The sequence below is a fragment of the Sycon ciliatum genome, chromosome 3 (assembly GCF_964019385.1).
Source record: "Sycon ciliatum chromosome 3, ocSycCili1.1, whole genome shotgun sequence".
Taxonomy (NCBI): Eukaryota; Metazoa; Porifera; class Calcarea; order Leucosolenida; family Sycettidae; genus Sycon; species Sycon ciliatum.
Window position 1 is genome coordinate 5,029,132 of NC_088645.1, and position 17,350 is coordinate 5,046,481.

Below are 17,350 nucleotides of genomic sequence, written 5' to 3' on the forward strand. Positions count from 1 at the left end.
AGAAGAATTGACGAAGCCGGAAATATGTACGATCCCGTCCCTGATGGCCTGCCGTAACACAGTCGTGGTACTCCTGCAGGAGCTGAAGCCTTACTGCACACTTGGGTACAAACAAGCGATTGTTTGGTGCTGCACGGAGGTATAGGTACCTGGACTCTTCATCCCAATAGTACCGCTCGTGTAGATTATCAGAGGAATCGCCGCGCAGCCGCTGAATTATTGGGGAAAGCTGCTCGTCATTCTGATATGCTTCCGAAATCATCTCAGCAACCCTATCACTCAGTTCCAAAGCAAACTCAATCGTATTCAAATGGGGTGCTGGTAGGATGGGTGGGCAATCCTTTTCCTCAACTACATTAGTAGTAGGTGCGGGGCAGGTTCTGGCTCACTTTTTGACCTTTGACCTTTGGGCCAAATAAGGCACACTGTGTCGGTCGTGCTTGGTCTGGCCCCGGGACTTCCCCCAGGGTTTGACCTTTGACCTTTGGGTTAAATAAGGCACACTGTGTCGGGCGCGCTTGGTCTGGCCCCGGGACTCCCCCAGGGTTCGACCTTTGGCCCTGCCATGTCATAAATGTCGTCATGTTCTTTTCCATGGCGACCGTGCACTTGTGCACGTTCGGTGCATTCGCACCAGGGAGTAGTAAAATACGTACTATTCCCTGATTCGCACATCATAGATGTGCATTGCATGCAGCGAATGACATATTGCGCATGCGCGCATACGCACGCGGAGCATGTGACCTTCAGTGGTCCTATGCGTGTGGAAAAGATGCAGTGCAACACAAGGTGTGCTAGTACACGTGTCATTATACTACTCCCTGATTCGCACTTCGTAGATGTGCAGCAAACAAGTTCACGTTCCGTGCATTCGTTTTATTCGCACATCGTCGATGTGCACTGATTGACAAGTTGCCCATGCAGAGCATGCCTAATCGGCTTTTCGATCGGTTAAGAGAATGTTCAAATTCGGCCATATTATGAGCCCCAAGATCAGAATTCGGCTCAACATAGTACTTGAAGTCACCGTTCCCATTACGTCATGTACATTTACATACACCCTGTAGAAGCACTGAAAGTTTGAAACATCGGTTTTCGGCGAATTCAACATGCGAATTTTTGAACATTCGGCGAAAAGATGGGTAATTTCTCGCTCCACATACACCGACATAACGACATGGACCCAGACAACAGAGACAGGAGCACACAGAGTGAGGGTAGTAGGCCGCAGCCAGATGTGAACCGGAATGCAGAAGAAAACTAGGAGCAACAAGAGGGGGACAGACCCAGGAGTAAGGAATTAGCACATTCATCTAATAAGCCAGGACAAGCACCACTTGGGACCGTCAGATTAATTTCTCTGGACCGAGCCAGCCGGGAAAAAACCCTCGCGCCGACGGACGCACGAATGAGGGAAAAAACCGGGTGTATAACCCCAAGCGGCAATCTGGCAGCATAAAAACAGGCACAACATATCTACAGCCAAGAAAGAAATGGAAGAAGATGGGCAGACATGAAGGGTGGGAGGGTGGGGACACTGGTGAGACACAAAAAACTGACTGAAGGAGTCAGGCAAAAAGAACGGCAACAAAAAGCGAAAACATCAGATTCCATATTCGCAAGACAAATAATTTTGTTGCGCGAGAAATCATTTCTCGCCTCACTCGCTCCGCTCGGCCGGCGAGAAATAAAACTTCTTCAAAACCACTGTTTTCGGTGAATTTTTCGCCGGCCGATTAGGGAAATGCCTACTATCCATGCAGGTACATTAGATGCATATTTCTATTTTGATCGGAATTCAGTTAGAATCAACCGGCTACGCCCGGAGTATCATGCATCAAAACAATTATTGAAGGGGTGTCACAGTGAAGCAGTGTTGCTACGCACCACAAATCCCCTCTGCCCTGCACCGAATTTATACTGGAGAATCCAGAGTGACCAGCAAAGAGTCACAACCCGCGGGTATCCAGTCACACTAAGGCATGTCCACCATTCCCCACATATTCACTGTAACAAAACACAATACTGTTTACTATAATACACTTTTATTTAAATGGACTTGGATGAGTCTGTAGAAGAGAACACAATGCACGCACACGCACGTATGCGCGGACACACACACACACACACAAACACACACACACACATCTAGGTTATAGTGCTATACACGTATCTAGGGTTTAGGAAGCACGAGAATGTGTCGAAGCACCCACACATACCCCTTCATGCAGTGTACTTCAGTAGCCCAACACATTACGACCGCTCAGGACCATCACAAATCACATTACGACTGCACTGTTACTACACTACACACACAGTTACTACACTACGCCTGTTACAAGTACTTACAAATAATTTTGAAAACAAATGGCACATCCCGAAGACGGCAGTTAGCTCCAGACCTTCATACATACATCATCATCATCATCTGTAAAACCAAGCATGAGCGCACACAAACACTATTAGTGTCACGAATACGGAAGCAGGGTAAGACAAGAGGATACGAAACAAGTAAGTATCGCTATAACGAGGGGGATAAGTATACATGTAGACAGAGCAGTGCTTACTTACAGGGTCCTGATACGCTCCATGGCGTCCCGGTAGTCGGACTGCAACAGCAGCCCGACCTGCCGGCCCTCCCAGTAACGGGCTCGATGGGCCGCACCCGCCAGGTGTGCGGCCACGGCTTGGCCCCCCACCAGCCTTTCTCCACTGTAAAAACGAAAGAAACCGCAGAAAGCACAGTGTCATAGAGCTCTTTTGTTGGGGGAGAGAGCTAGGAGCACTGCACACTTACCAAGTATCACAATATATGATAAGAAAGAGGCGGCGCTTGACGCACCGCCTCAGGTGCTGAAACAGGGGTATTACCCCTGTAAGGCGAACACCGCAATGACACGTGAACGTCATTTCTACAGACTGTTTTTCAGGATAATGATACTGAAGTGAAGGTGTGAACCGCAAAGCAAGACCTTTACCTTCTTCCTGTCGAATCCGCTCCCCAGCTGCATACCGACATCACCCGCTAAAACCCAATCATACCAAGTAACGCAAAGGTCATCAGTTGACCTTTTTGACTTTTCAACTCTTATCCAAAACCACCAAGAGGAAAAAACCAGGATGAAGAAGACGTCAGTTGTAGAAGCGTTTGTGGAGGAGTTGTTACATTATTCTCAGTAAATAGATATGGCTGATACATTCGGTGTAGACGTGGACGACCGGTCGTGGTCTCTCACCACGGGTCCTTTACTAATAGAAAGGCGGACGCCAATAAGAACTGTTGTGGAGTTGGCAGATCAAAACGCGCAGCAATAAATTTGGCACGTCGATGGTAGACTCCATCGGGAGGACGGACCAGCTCTTGTTGATAGTAGGGGAGTGTCCGCCTGGTGCTATGGAGGTCGCCTTCATCGCGTCAATGAACCTGCTTGGATAGGACGGGGTAGCATAGAGTACTACCTCAACGGCGCCCGTCATAGAGCCGGCGGTCCTGCAGTCAGTTATTATGACGCCACATGCGGTATTCTACGGTGGTATCACCACGGAAGACTCCACAGGTATGATGGCCCTGCAGTGGAAACATTTTCAGACCTTGGTGAAGACTCTGAGGGGTTCTACCGACACCGCGAAGAGTGGTATTGGAATGGCGTCAGACAAAGGATCGGCGACGGCCCTGCTCTGACGGAGAGATTTGATGGCGCCTATTTGCTGGAAGCCTGGTATGTCCAAGGGCGTCTACACAGAGTAGACGGACCAGCCAGGATCACTCGGAGTGATGATGGTATCACCATCCAGTGGTATTATCACGACCGGCTCCACAGGGAGAATGCGCCAGCCGTGATACGCAGGGAAGGTAACAACCGTGTACGGGAGTGGTACCGATACAACCTTCGGCATAGGGAAGATGGGCCTGCTTTCATCTCTCAGGAGGAGGAGGGTATCTATCAGTGGTACCTCAACGGGGTGTATTACGGTGACCACCATCAAGACCAGGCAATACACCCCATGGAGCTGCAGTACATCAATGTAGTGCCTACTAAGGTAGACTCGCCAGCAATAAGTCATGAGTCCATTTGTGTGATTTGTCAGGATACCCTGAACCGTCCTCTATCCAAGTTGGAGTGTGGTCATGAATTTCACTTCCACTGTATCAAGGAGTGGATCAGTTCTGCCCCCAGCCCAACTTGCCCAACCTGCCGCTACTCCATGACTGCTGAGGACTTGGTTGAGTTCTTGTAGTAATACATCACACAGTTGCATGTAGGCGACTACGAATGACCAGTCATGTGCTACAGACGGACACGGACATGCCACCCTAAGTAGCCATGAGCGGCTATTTGGACAAGGGCAACAAAGCACCCTGTGGGCGGCCAAGGTTGACACTAGCCACAAGTCTGGTCGCTCAGTTGAATAAGCTGGGTGTGCCCATGAAGACCATGGAAGACCTTTCCAGGTGTCGGCAACAAGCAGAGGACAAGACAGACTGGAAGAAACTGTGCAGCTCGACGCTCGAGGACAAATCAGTATCGGCAGCTACTACACCTTGCTCATGATGCTCACAAGACAGAAGTGGGAAAAACACTGAATTTCTTTATTTAATGCTCAACTACACGAAATGTGTTATTATTATTATACATATTCAACTGTACTCAGTCTGGCTGACTGCCATTCTCTACCACACATTACCGGACACTGTTGTGGGTGTTGTCGTTATCGTCGTCGTTGTTGATGTTGTTGTTGTTGGTTGTTGTCGTCGTTATCGTCGTCGTTGCTGATTTTGTTGTTGGCTGTTGTTCTCGGTTGTTGTCGGTTGTTGTTGTCATTTGTTGTTGGATGTTGCTGGTTATTGTTGGTTGTTGTTGGTTGTTGTTGGGTGTTGTTGTTGGTTGTTGTTGGCTGTTGTCGGTTGTTGTCAGGTGTTGTTGGTTGTTGTTGGTTGTTGTTGTTGTCGGTTGTTGTCGGTTGTTGGGTGTTGTTGTCGGTTGTTGGGTGTTCTTGTTGGTTGGTGTTGGTTGTTGTTGGTTGTTGTCGGTTGTTGTCCGTTGTTGTCGGCTGTTGCTGGTTGTTGTTGGTTGTTGTTGTTGGCTGTTGTTGGTTGTTGTTGGATGTTGTTGTCGGTTGTTGTCGGTTGCTAGTTGTTGGTTGTAGTTGGTTGTTGTCGGTTGTTGTTGGTTGTTGTCGGTTGTTTTCGGCTGTTGTCGGTTGTTGTTGTTTATTGTTGGCTGTTGTTGGTTGTTGTTGGGTGTTGTTTGGTATTGTTGTCGGTTGTTGCCTGTTGTTGTTTGCTGTTGTTGGTTGTTGTTGCCGGTTGTTGTCGGTTGTTGGGTGTTGTTGTCGGTTGTTGGGTGTTGTTGTTGGGTGGTGTTGGTTGTTGTATGTTGTTGTTGGTTGTTGTCCGTTGTTGTCGGTTGTTGTTGGTTGTTGTTGGTTGTTGTTGGCTGTTGTTGGTTGTTGTTGGTTGTTGTTGTCGGCTGTTGTCGGTTGTTGGTTGTTGTTGTTGGTTGTTGTTGGCTGTAGTTGGTTGTTATCGGTTGTTGTTGGTTGTTGGATGTTGTTGTCGGTTGTTGTTGGTTGTTTTTGGTTGTTGTTGGTTGTTGTTGGTTGTTGTTGGCTGTTGTTGGCTGTTGTTGGTTGTTGTCGGTTGTTGTCGGTTGTTGAGTGTTGTTGTTGGTTGTTGTTGGTTGTTGTCGGTTGTTGTCGGTTATTGTGTTTTAATCATTATTTTGTTCATTATCCAGGAGGATGTTGCTATGATCCAATACTATTTTTTCGCATATAGGAGACAAGTTTGTGTAGCGTTAGTGTGACGTGGGGTATGCTGATTGGATGTGAGGTGGTGAGAGTATGCTGATTGACCGATAACAATTAGTGGAAGGGATAAAGTAATGCACTGCTTGTGCAGCGTAACCAAACACATGGTCTGTGGGAAACACCTTAGTAAAATAAATAAAATAATAATAACATGAATTGCCACCGGCACTTGAGAGACTCGAGCCTCGCCGCCTTGTTCAAATCGGACTTGGTAGCTTCGTACTGGAACTTAATCTTCTTCTTTTTGAGGTATGACCGTACAAAACGCGCTTGGATTTTTTCATTTATTTTATTTATTTTATTTTATTTTTTTCATTGCAACATTTTTAGCAGATGTCCACTCGTGAAACAAAGGTGAATCTGGAACGAATAAATGGTCCATGTCAAAGGCATGACGAGTCTCGAAGTCTTCACATTCACCATGGAACCTTGTCATGATTGACGCATTCCTTGATGGTGCGCACATGAAATCACCCTGGCTCATCTTTTCCAACTCCATTCTTTTCACATCCTGCAACCCATACCCTACTAGTATCAGTGGGGACGCTAGAATCAGAAGAGGCAAGGCAGCACTCTTCCGTGGATGTATTACTCGACACAACACCACCCACACTTGTTTTCTAGAAGTTTTGACTATAATGATATATTGCAGCAGGAAGTAGTATACAGTCAAATAGGATAGGATAAGAATGAATGATCAACTGTCTGATAAAGAATGCAGTTCATTAAAGACTTATTGGAAGGTCTCTACCAGCTGATCGTCATGTTGGACGGCGACACTGCATAATGATATGAAGCTCTCAGTTAGCTGTTTCAGTTCCGTGGTAGAAAGTGTCATGTGTGCGTCCAAAGAACGATGAAAACATCTGGGGTCCACGTTGATGCAGACGATTGGAGCAACAGCAAGACGTACCTTCAACGCTTGCTCGTCAATGTCGAGGGAGACTGCCCCGGGGTAGATGAAAACATCTTGTTCCACATCCAGTTCGAACCAGCTGGTCGGGACTAGCTTGCTTTCACCGTTGATGTACACCCGACATTGACCGTAGGACGAACATGATGGGTAGAAGTTGGTCTTGATCTTCTCCACACGTCCTCTTCGGAGAGTGTCACGGAGCGATGGACAAGTCTTGATCAAGTTCGTAATGATGAACTCAGTGGACTCATTCAGTTCGATGTAAACCTGTCCTTGAGCATCTTTGCGAGCTGTTGCCGTACTACCACAGGCTGGTAGAGCTCCTGAAGGGAAGTACATCTTATAACCAGGCTTGTAGAAGGATCTACCTGATGACTTGTAGGACAGTTGCATGTCCTCCTGAAACCCATCTACCACAATCTCTTTGTGGAGCTTGGTAGGAGCAGGTGACACATAGCGACGCTTAGCCGGTACTGCCTTCGAAGAGAGCACAACTTGAGGAGGGTCAGCAGGAAGAGCGGAATTCTTCCTCACCCGCGTGTCGGAGAGGGTATGAGGTCCTCTACCCCAATGGTTGTACCTGATAATTGCCCTGGATAGGATTGGTTATATAAAGTAGATATCATGCTGGATATAGTGTCATAATGAGGATGTTGGTGAGGAGTGAAGATGGATTCTGAATTTAAGATCTTACCTGCTTATGTACGTGACAGGAGACTTCATGAGAAGGATGAAGAAGAAGAAGAAGAAGAAGAAGAAGAAGAAGAAGAAGAAGAGCAATACGGGGAGGAAAAACAGTGTCAACATCTTGATCATGTTTTACATGAAGGAAGATACGTGTGTTCTTCGTGTGGACTTGTCATGGCGGTGATTTACTTCCCTGAAGATGATGTGCATAGGAGATGTAGTTTGATGAAGAAGCCTTACGCGGTACATGAGCGGTTAAGCGGTGTGGATCGTCATCTTTTGCATTTTCTTTCGAAAACTGAACTCTTATCCGATCAGCTTTGCGTACACACTCTTCGGGAGCAGATACTTGCGATGAAAAAATCCTGTTTGTACAAGAGTATAAACTATGCTATAGCATTATCCTGCATAGTATACGATACGAATGTGGATGTACTACGTAAACTGCGTTCCTACTTACCTCGTAGCAATGTATCATGGTTGAGGTTCAGTCGAATCATGAAACCTCTTCCTCAGCATTTTCCACTCCTATATGTACTGCGTCTCATGGAGTCGACCAGGATGGTGTCTTCTTCTCAACTGTCCACGTTGCGTACGAATTTGCTGATTTTATCACCATCTGATACATCTCTTATGGTATCATTGATTGATGCCTATTGTTGGGAAACCTATTCACTTGATCACGTGATTCAGAACTTGCACACGTTTGACTCTGATCTTATTTCCATACTGTATCAGTTCACTAAAGTGGCGGTATCATGTAAGGAATCTTTAAGATGAGATATGATTTTGGTGGGCATGCCGCTGATTGGACAAAATGCTTTTGGCGGGTTTGATGCTGGTTGGTCAAATGTTTTTGGTGGGCTCAATGCTGAGTGGTCAAATGTTTTTGGCGGGCTTGATGGTGATTGGTTGACCTAGCTGACACATATTTTATCACTTCAACCCGCCTCCGTCTCTGCCTTGTATAAATACGGGTGTTTGTCCTGTAGTCGAGTCATTCGTTCATCGAATACAGTGCTGATGAGTTGTTCTCCCTTCGCTTCCTGGAAGATGGATAAGCTATACGAGCGGCGGGTGAGGAAGAATTCCGCTCTTCCTGCTGACCCTCCTCAAGTTGTGCTCTCTTCGAAGGCAGTACCGGCTAAGCGTCGCTATGTGTCACCTGCTCCTACCAAGCTCCACAAAGAGATTGTGGTAGATGGGTTTCAGGAGGACATGCAACTGTCCTACAAGTCATCAGGTAGATCCTTCTACAAGCCTGGTTATAAGATGTACTTCCCTTCAGGAGCTCTACCAGCCTGTGGTAGTACGGCAACAGCTCGCAAAGATGCTCAAGGACAGGTTTACATCGAACTGAATGAGTCCACTGAGTTCATCATTACGAACTTGATCAAGACTTGTCCATCGCTCCGTGACACTCTCCGAAGAGGACGTGTGGAGAAGATCAAGACCAACTTCTACCCATCATGTTCGTCCTACGGTCAATGTCGGGTGTACATCAACGGTGAAAGCAAGCTAGTCCCGACCAGCTGGTTCGAACTGGATGTGGAACAAGATGTTTTCATCTACCCCGGGGCAGTCTCCCTCGACATTGACGAGCAAGCGTTGAAGGTACGTCTTGCTGTTGCTCCAATCGTCTGCATCAACGTGGACCCCAGATGTTTTCATCGTTCTTTGGACGCACACATGACACTTTCTACCACGGAACTGAAACAGCTAACTGAGAGCTTCATATCATTATGCAGTGTCGCCGTCCAACATGACGATCAGCTGGTAGAGACCTTCCAATAAGTCTTTAATGAACTGCATTCTTTATCAGACAGTTGATCATTCATTCTTATCCTATCCTATTTGACTGTATACTACTTCCTGCTGCAATATATCATTATAGTCAAAACTTCTAGAAAACAAGTGTGGGTGGTGTTGTGTCGAGTAATACATCCACGGAAGAGTGCTGCCTTGCCTCTTCTGATTCTAGCGTCCCCACTGATACTAGTAGGGTATGGGTTGCAGGATGTGAAAAGAATGGAGTTGGAAAAGATGAGCCAGGGTGATTTCATGTGCGCACCATCAAGGAATGCGTCAATCATGACAAGGTTCCATGGTGAATGTGAAGACTTCGAGACTCGTCATGCCTTTGACATGGACCATTTATTCGTTCCAGATTCACCTTTGTTTCACGAGTGGACATCTGCTAAAAATGTTGCAATGAAAAAAATAAAATAAAATAAATAAAATAAATGAAAAAATCCAAGCGCGTTTTGTACGGTCATACCTCAAAAAGAAGAAGATTAAGTTCCAGTACGAAGCTACCAAGTCCGATTTGAACAAGGCGGCGAGGCTCGAGTCTCTCAAGTGCCGGTGGCAATTCATGTTATTATTATTTTATTTATTTTACTAAGGTGTTTCCCACAGACCATGTGTTTGGTTACGCTGCACAAGCAGTGCATTACTTTATCCCTTCCACTAATTGTTATCGGTCAATCAGCATACTCTCACCACCTCACATCCAATCGGCATACCCCACGTCACACTAACGCTACACAAACTTGTCTCATATATGCGAAAAAATAGTATTGGATCATAGCAACATCCTCCTGGATAATGAACAAAATAATGATTAAAACACAATAACCGACAACAACCGACAACAACCAACAACAACCAACAACAACACCCAACAACCGACAACAACCGACAACAACCAACAACAGCCAACAACAGCCAACAACAACCAACAACAACCAACAACAACCAAAAACAACCAACAACAACCGACAACAACATCCAACAACCAACAACAACCGATAACAACCAGCTACAGCCAACAACAACCAACAACAACAACCAACAACCGACAACAGCCGACAACAACAACCAACAACAACCAACAACAGCCAACAACAACCAACAACAACCAACAACAACCGACAACAACGGACAACAACCAACAACAACCAACAACAACCAACACCAACCAACAACAACACCCAACAACCGACAACAACACCCAACAACCGACAACAACCGGCAACAACAACCAACAACAGCAAACAACAACCGGCAACAACCGACAACAATACCAAACAACACCCAACAACAACCAACAACAGCCAACAATAAACAACAACAACCGACAACAGCCGAAAACAACCGACAACAACCAACAACAACCGACAACAACCAACTACAACCAACAACTAGCAACCGACAACAACCGACAACAACATCCAACAACAACCAACAACAGCCAACAACAACAACCAACAACAACCAGCAACAGCCGACAACAACGGACAACAACCGACAACAACCAACAACAACCAACACCAACCAACAAGAACACCCAACAACCGACAACAACACCCAACAACCGACAACAACCGACAACAACAACAACCAACAACAACCAACAACACCTGACAACAACCGACAACAGCCAACAACAACCAACAACAACACCCAACAACAACCAACAACAACCAACAATAACCAGCAACATCCAACAACAAATGACGACAACAACCGACAACAACCGAGAACAACAGCCAACAACAAAATCAGCAACGACGACGATAACGACGACAACCAACAACAACAACATCAACAACGACGACGATAACGACAACACCCACAACAGTGTCCGGTAATGTGTGGTAGAGAATGGCAGTCAGCCAGACTGAGTACAGTTGAATATGTATAATAATAATAACACATTTCGTGTAGTTGAGCATTAAATAAAGAAATTCAGTGTTTTTCCCACTTCTGTCTTGTGAGCATCATCAGCAAGGTGTAGTAGCTGCCGATACTGATTTGTCCTCGAGCGTCGAGCTGCACAGTTTCTTCCAGTCTGTCTTGTCCTCTGCTTGTTGCCGACACCTGGAAAGGTCTTCCATGGTCTTCATGGGCACACCCAGCTTATTCAACTGAGCGACCAGACTTGTGGCTAGTGTCAACCTTGGCCGCCCACGGGGTGCTTTGTTGCCCTTGTCCAAATAGCCGCTCATGGCTACTTAGGGTGGCATGTCCGTGTCCGTCTGTAGCACATGACTGGTCATTCGTAGTCGCCTACATGCAACTGTGTGATGTATTACTACAAGAACTCAACCAAGTCTTCAGCAGTCATGGAGTAGCGGCAGGTTGGGCAAGTTGGGCTGGGGGCAGAACTGATCCACTCCTTGATACAGTGGAAGTGAAATTCATGACCACACTCCAACTTGGATAGAGGACGGTCCAGGGTATCCTGACAAATCACACAAATGGACTCATGACTTATTGCTGGCGAGTCTACCTTAGTAGGCACTACATTGATGTACTGCAGCTCCATGGGGTGTATTGCCTGGTCGTGATGGTGGTCACCGTAATACACCCCGTTGAGGTACCACTGATAGATACCCTCCTCCTCCTGAGAGATGAAAGCAGGCCCATCTTCCCTATGCCGAAGGTTGTATCGGTACCACTCCCGTACACGGTTGTTACCTTCCCTGCGTATCACGGCTGGCGCATTCTCCCTGTGGAGCCGGTCGTGATAATACCACTGGATGGTGATACCATCATCACTCCGAGTGATCCTGGCTGGTCCGTCTACTCTGTGTAGACGCCCTTGGACATACCAGGCTTCCAGCAAATAGGCGCCATCAAATCTCTCCGTCAGAGCAGGGCCGTCGCCGATCCTTTGTCTGACGCCATTCCAATACCACTCTTCGCGGTGTCGGTAGAACCCCTCAGAGTCTTCACCAAGGTCTGAAAATGTTTCCACTGCAGGGCCATCATACCTGTGGAGTCTTCCGTGGTGATACCACCGTAGAATACCGCATGTGGCGTCATAATAACTGACTGCAGGACCGCCGGCTCTATGACGGGCGCCGTTGAGGTAGTACTCTATGCTACCCCGTCCTATCCAAGCAGGTTCATTGACGCGATGAAGGCGACCTCCATAGCACCAGGCGGACACTCCCCTACTATCAACAAGAGCTGGTCCGTCCTCCCGATGGAGTCTACCATCGACGTGCCAAATTTATTGCTGCGCGTTTTGATCTGCCAACTCCACAACAGTTCTTATTGGCGTCCGCCTTTCTATTAGTAAAGGACCCGTGGTGAGAGACCACGACCGGTCGTCCACGTCTACACCGAATGTATCAGCCATATCTATTTACTGAGAATAATGTAACAACTCCTCCACAAACGCTTCTACAACTGACGTCTTCTTCATCCTGGTTTTTTCCTCTTGGTGGTTTTGGATAAGAGTTGAAAAGTCAAAAAGGTCAACTGATGACCTTTGCGTTACTTGGTATGATTGGGTTTTAGCGGGTGATGTCGGTATGCAGCTGGGGAGCGGATTCGACAGGAAGAAGGTAAAGGTCTTGCTTTGCGGTTCACACCTTCACTTCAGTATCATTATCCTGAAAAACAGTCTGTAGAAATGACGTTCACGTGTCATTGCGGTGTTCGCCTTACATGGGTAATACCCCTGTTTCAGCACCTGAGGCGGTGCGTCAAGCGCCGCCTCTTTCTTATCATATATTGTGATACTTGGTAAGTGTGCAGTGCTCCTAGCTCTCTCCCCCAACAAAAGAGCTCTATTACACTGTGCTTTCTGCGGTTTCTTTCGTTTTTACAGTGGAGAAAGGCTGGTGGTGGGCCAAGCCGTGGCCGCACACCTGGCGGGTGCGGCCCATCGAGCCCGTTACTGGGAGGGCCGGCAGGTCGGGCTGCTGTTGCAGTCCGACTACCGGGACGCCATGGAGCGTATCAGGACCCTGTAAGTAAGCACTGCTCTGTCTACATGTATACTTATCCCCCTCGTTATAGCGATACTTACTTGTTTCGTATCCTCTTGTCTTACCCTGCTTCCGTATTCGTGACACTAATAGTGTTTGTGTGCGCTCATGCTTGGTTTTACAGATGATGATGATGATGTATGTATGAAGGTCTGGAGCTAGCTGCCGTCTTCGGGATGTGCCATTTGTTTTCAAAATTATGTGTAAGTACTTGTAACAGGCGTAGTGTAGTAACTGTGTGTGTAGTGTAGTAACAGTGCAGTCGTAATGTGTTTTGTGATGGTCCTGAGCGGTCGTAATGTGTTGGGCTACTGAAGTACACGCCATGAAGGGGTATGTGTGGGTGCTTCGACACATTCTCGTGCTTCCTAAACCCTAGATACGTGTATAGCACTATAACCTAGATGTGTGCGTGTGTTTGTGTGTGTGTGTGTGTGTCCGCGCATGCGTGCGTGTGCGTGCATTGTGTTCTCTTCTACAGACTCATCCAAGTCCATTTAAATAAAAGTGTATTATAGTAAACAGTATTGTGTTTTGTTACAGTGAATATGTGGGGAATGGTGGACATGCCTTAGTGTGACTGGGTACCCGCGGGTTGTGACTCTTTGCTGGTCACTCTGGATTCTCCAGTATGGATTCGGTGCAGTGCAGAGGGGATTTGCGGTGCGTAGCAACACTGCTTCACTGTGACACCCCTTCAATAATTGTTTTGATGCATGATACTCCGGGCGTAGCCGGTTGATTCTAACTGTATCCCGATCAAAATAGAAATATGCATCTAATGTACCTGCATGGATAGTAGGCATTTCCCTAATCGGCCGGGCGAAAAATTCACCGAAAACAGTGGTTTTGAAGAAATTACCCATCTTTTCGCCGAATGTTCAAAAATTCGCATGTTGAATTCGCCGAAAACCGATGTTTCAGTGCTTCTACAGGGTGTATGTAAATGTACATGACGTAATGGGAACGGTGACTTCAAGTACTATGTTGAGCCGAATTCTGATCTTGGGGCTCATAATATGGCCGAATTTGAACATTCTCTTAACCGATCGAAAAGCCGATTAGGCATGCTCTGCATGGGCAACTTGTCAATCAGTGCACATCGACGATGTGCGAATAAAACGAATGCACGGAACGTGAACTTGTTTGCTGCACATCTACGAAGTGCGAATCAGGGAGTAGTATAATGACACGTGTACTAGTACACCTTGTGTTGCACTGCATCTTTTCCACACGCATAGGACCACTGAAGGTCACATGCTCCGCGTGCGTATGCGCGCATGCGCAATATGTCATTCGCTGCATGCAATGCACATCTATGATGTGCGAATCAGGGAATAGTACGTATTTTACTACTCCCTGGTGCGAATGCACCGAACGTGCACAAGTGCACGGTCGCCACGGAAAAGAACATGACGACATTTATGACATGGCAGGGCCAAAGGTCGAACCCTGGGGGAGTCCCGGGGCCAGACCAAGCGCGCCCGACACAGTGTGCCTTATTTAACCCAAAGGTCAAAGGTCAAACCCTGGGGGAAGTCCCGGGGCCAGACCAAGCACGACCGACACAGTGTGCCTTATTTGGCCCAAAGGTCAAAGGTCAAAAAGTGAGCCAGAACCTGCCCCGCACCTACTACTTACATTGCCAATTGCTGACCCGCGCAGATCAGGGCGGCGGGATAACGCATCAGCCATATTTTCCTTGCCGGGTTTGTGATTAACTGTGAAGTCATAGTCTGCAAGAAATTCAACCCATCTAGTTTCGCGCTTAGTGAGATTGGCTTTTGTGCTCAAGTAGACTACGGCCATGCTGTCACTGAACACTTCAAAATGCTGGAATAGATAAATTCTCCAGGATCGCAGTGCAAACACCACCGCCAGGGTTTCGCGTTCTGCAGCAGTGTAATTTCGCTCCGCTTGCGACAGCTTACGACTGGCATATGCCACAGGATGCCAAGCACTATCACTATAGTTTCAACAGCGGTGCACTCAACAAGGCCTGTCTCAGGGATTCGAATGCATGCTGACGGGGGCCACTCCATTCGAACCTGGCATGTTTGCCAGTGATCTCCTCTAATGGTCGCGATATAGTAGAGTAGTGCTCAATAAATCTTCTAAAGTAGTTCGCAAAACCAAGGAACTGTCTCACCTCCGTAACTGTCGTCGGTGGCTGCCATCCCTCACTGCTTTAAGCTTCTTTGGATCTGGAGCGATACATTCACCGTCGATGCGATGCCCTAGAAACAGAACATCCTTGACAGCAAACTCACATTTCGACTGCTTACAGAATAGCCTATTTTTCCGGAGCGTCTCAAGAACTGTCTGGATATGTTCAAGATGATCTTGCCAGAATTTGCTGAAGATAAGAATATCATCCAGAAACACTACCACAAACCGCCGTAAGTACGGTTGGAGAATACTGTTCATCAGTGACTGAAACGTGGCAGGGGCGTTAGTTAATCCAAAGCCCATGACCCGGAACTGGAAATGACCGAAGGGAGTATTGATAGCCGTCTTAGGTACATCTTCCTGACGGATCCTAAGCTGATTGTATCCCGAGCGTAAATCCAGCTTACTGAAGTATGAGCTACCTTGAATGGTATCAAACAGGTCATCAATGTTTGGGAGGCAAGCTTTGTTTTTGATGGTGATCCTGTTCAAATTCCGCCAATCACAAACCATGCGCAATGAGCCATCAGACTTTTTAACGAAAAAGACTGGGGCACCGTATGGTGACTTGCTGGGTTCGATGAAGCCCTTGCGGAGGAGTTCCGTGAGCTGGGCTTGCAATTCGTCCATCTCGTGTTTGGGGAGACGGTAGGCAGCCCGTGATGGAGGAACGGCACCCTCCTCAGTCACAATCTCATGGTCGACATCCCTCTCTGGCGGAAGCTCGGTCGGCAGGTCGTCTGGAAAGATGTCCGAGTACCGCCGCAGAAGGTTAGCCAGCTGCTCTTGATGATCTGGGTGTTGTCTGGCGGCTGATGGCTTGCTGTCCTCCTCCTCGTCGTCAGTAGCGTTGACCCACGCCAGGATACCCTGCGCGCCTTTCCTCAACTCGCGGCGAGCCTGAGAACCAGATATGAGCATGCTCTCAATTGGCGGCGACTCCTGACGCTCCGTATCACTATTTTGGCCGGAAGGGGGTTTAGCAACGAGCGGCTCTCCGTTCAGTTTCACTTCGTTGGTCTGAAAGTTGATATTCGGATTGTGTCTGGTCAGCCATGGCTTGCCCAGGATAGCATCATAGCGGCTCAACGGAAAAACTGTGAAAGATTGGGTCTCGCTGAAGTCTTTCACGATAACCTTTACCGAACCGGTCCTCTGCAGTCCCGATGATGTCGATGAGCCATCAGCCAGGGTTACCTTCAGTGTTTCGTCCTTGCTCTCCGTAACAAGGCCGTTTCTTTGCACGAAAGCTTCCGATATGAAGTCGTGCGTCGATCCCGAGTCAATAAGCATAATTGCCCGGCGGCCGTTGATCCTGCCCTCAACACGGAGAAGGTCATGCTCCAAAGGAAGCTCCGTGTCCTGTACTGCGATATCAACGTTGCTGACATGGGATTCCTGTTCGGCAACATCTTCCGAATCAGCTTGCAGCGTCGGTTCTTCCAGCTCTAGTACGCTGTAACGGTTGCGTATGTCAACCGGGTAACCGTTGGGTGCTTTCCGCTTGGTCGCCAGCGAGCGCACGCCATTTTTCACTGGCGACCAGCGTTTGGGTGTTGATTGCTGGGACAATCCCGAGCTAGGTGACCTGGCTTCCGACAAGCGAAGCATCCACCCTGCCGACTCAGGTGACGCCTCTCCTCCGGTGTTAGCCTTTGGGGTCGTACGGGCTGACTTCGGTGCTGAATCGGGTTCGGCTGTTGGTCCGCCGTTTGCGCTGACCTGATCGCTTGGCTCAGATCAGTGGGGTGCTCTCGCAGCACCCGGGTCTTGACAGATGGGTGCAGTCCATTTACGAACAGCAGTCCTCGGGTCAGCTCGTCGATCTCAGGCACTTGTAGGCTTAGGCGCAAGAACTCGGTGACATAGCTCTCCAAGCTTGAGTGCTGCCTGACAGCGAAGAGATCCAGTCGCACCCGCTCTTGATGATGCAACGGACCGTACACCTTGGCGAGGGCTTCACGCAGCGCTGGCCACGTCGAGA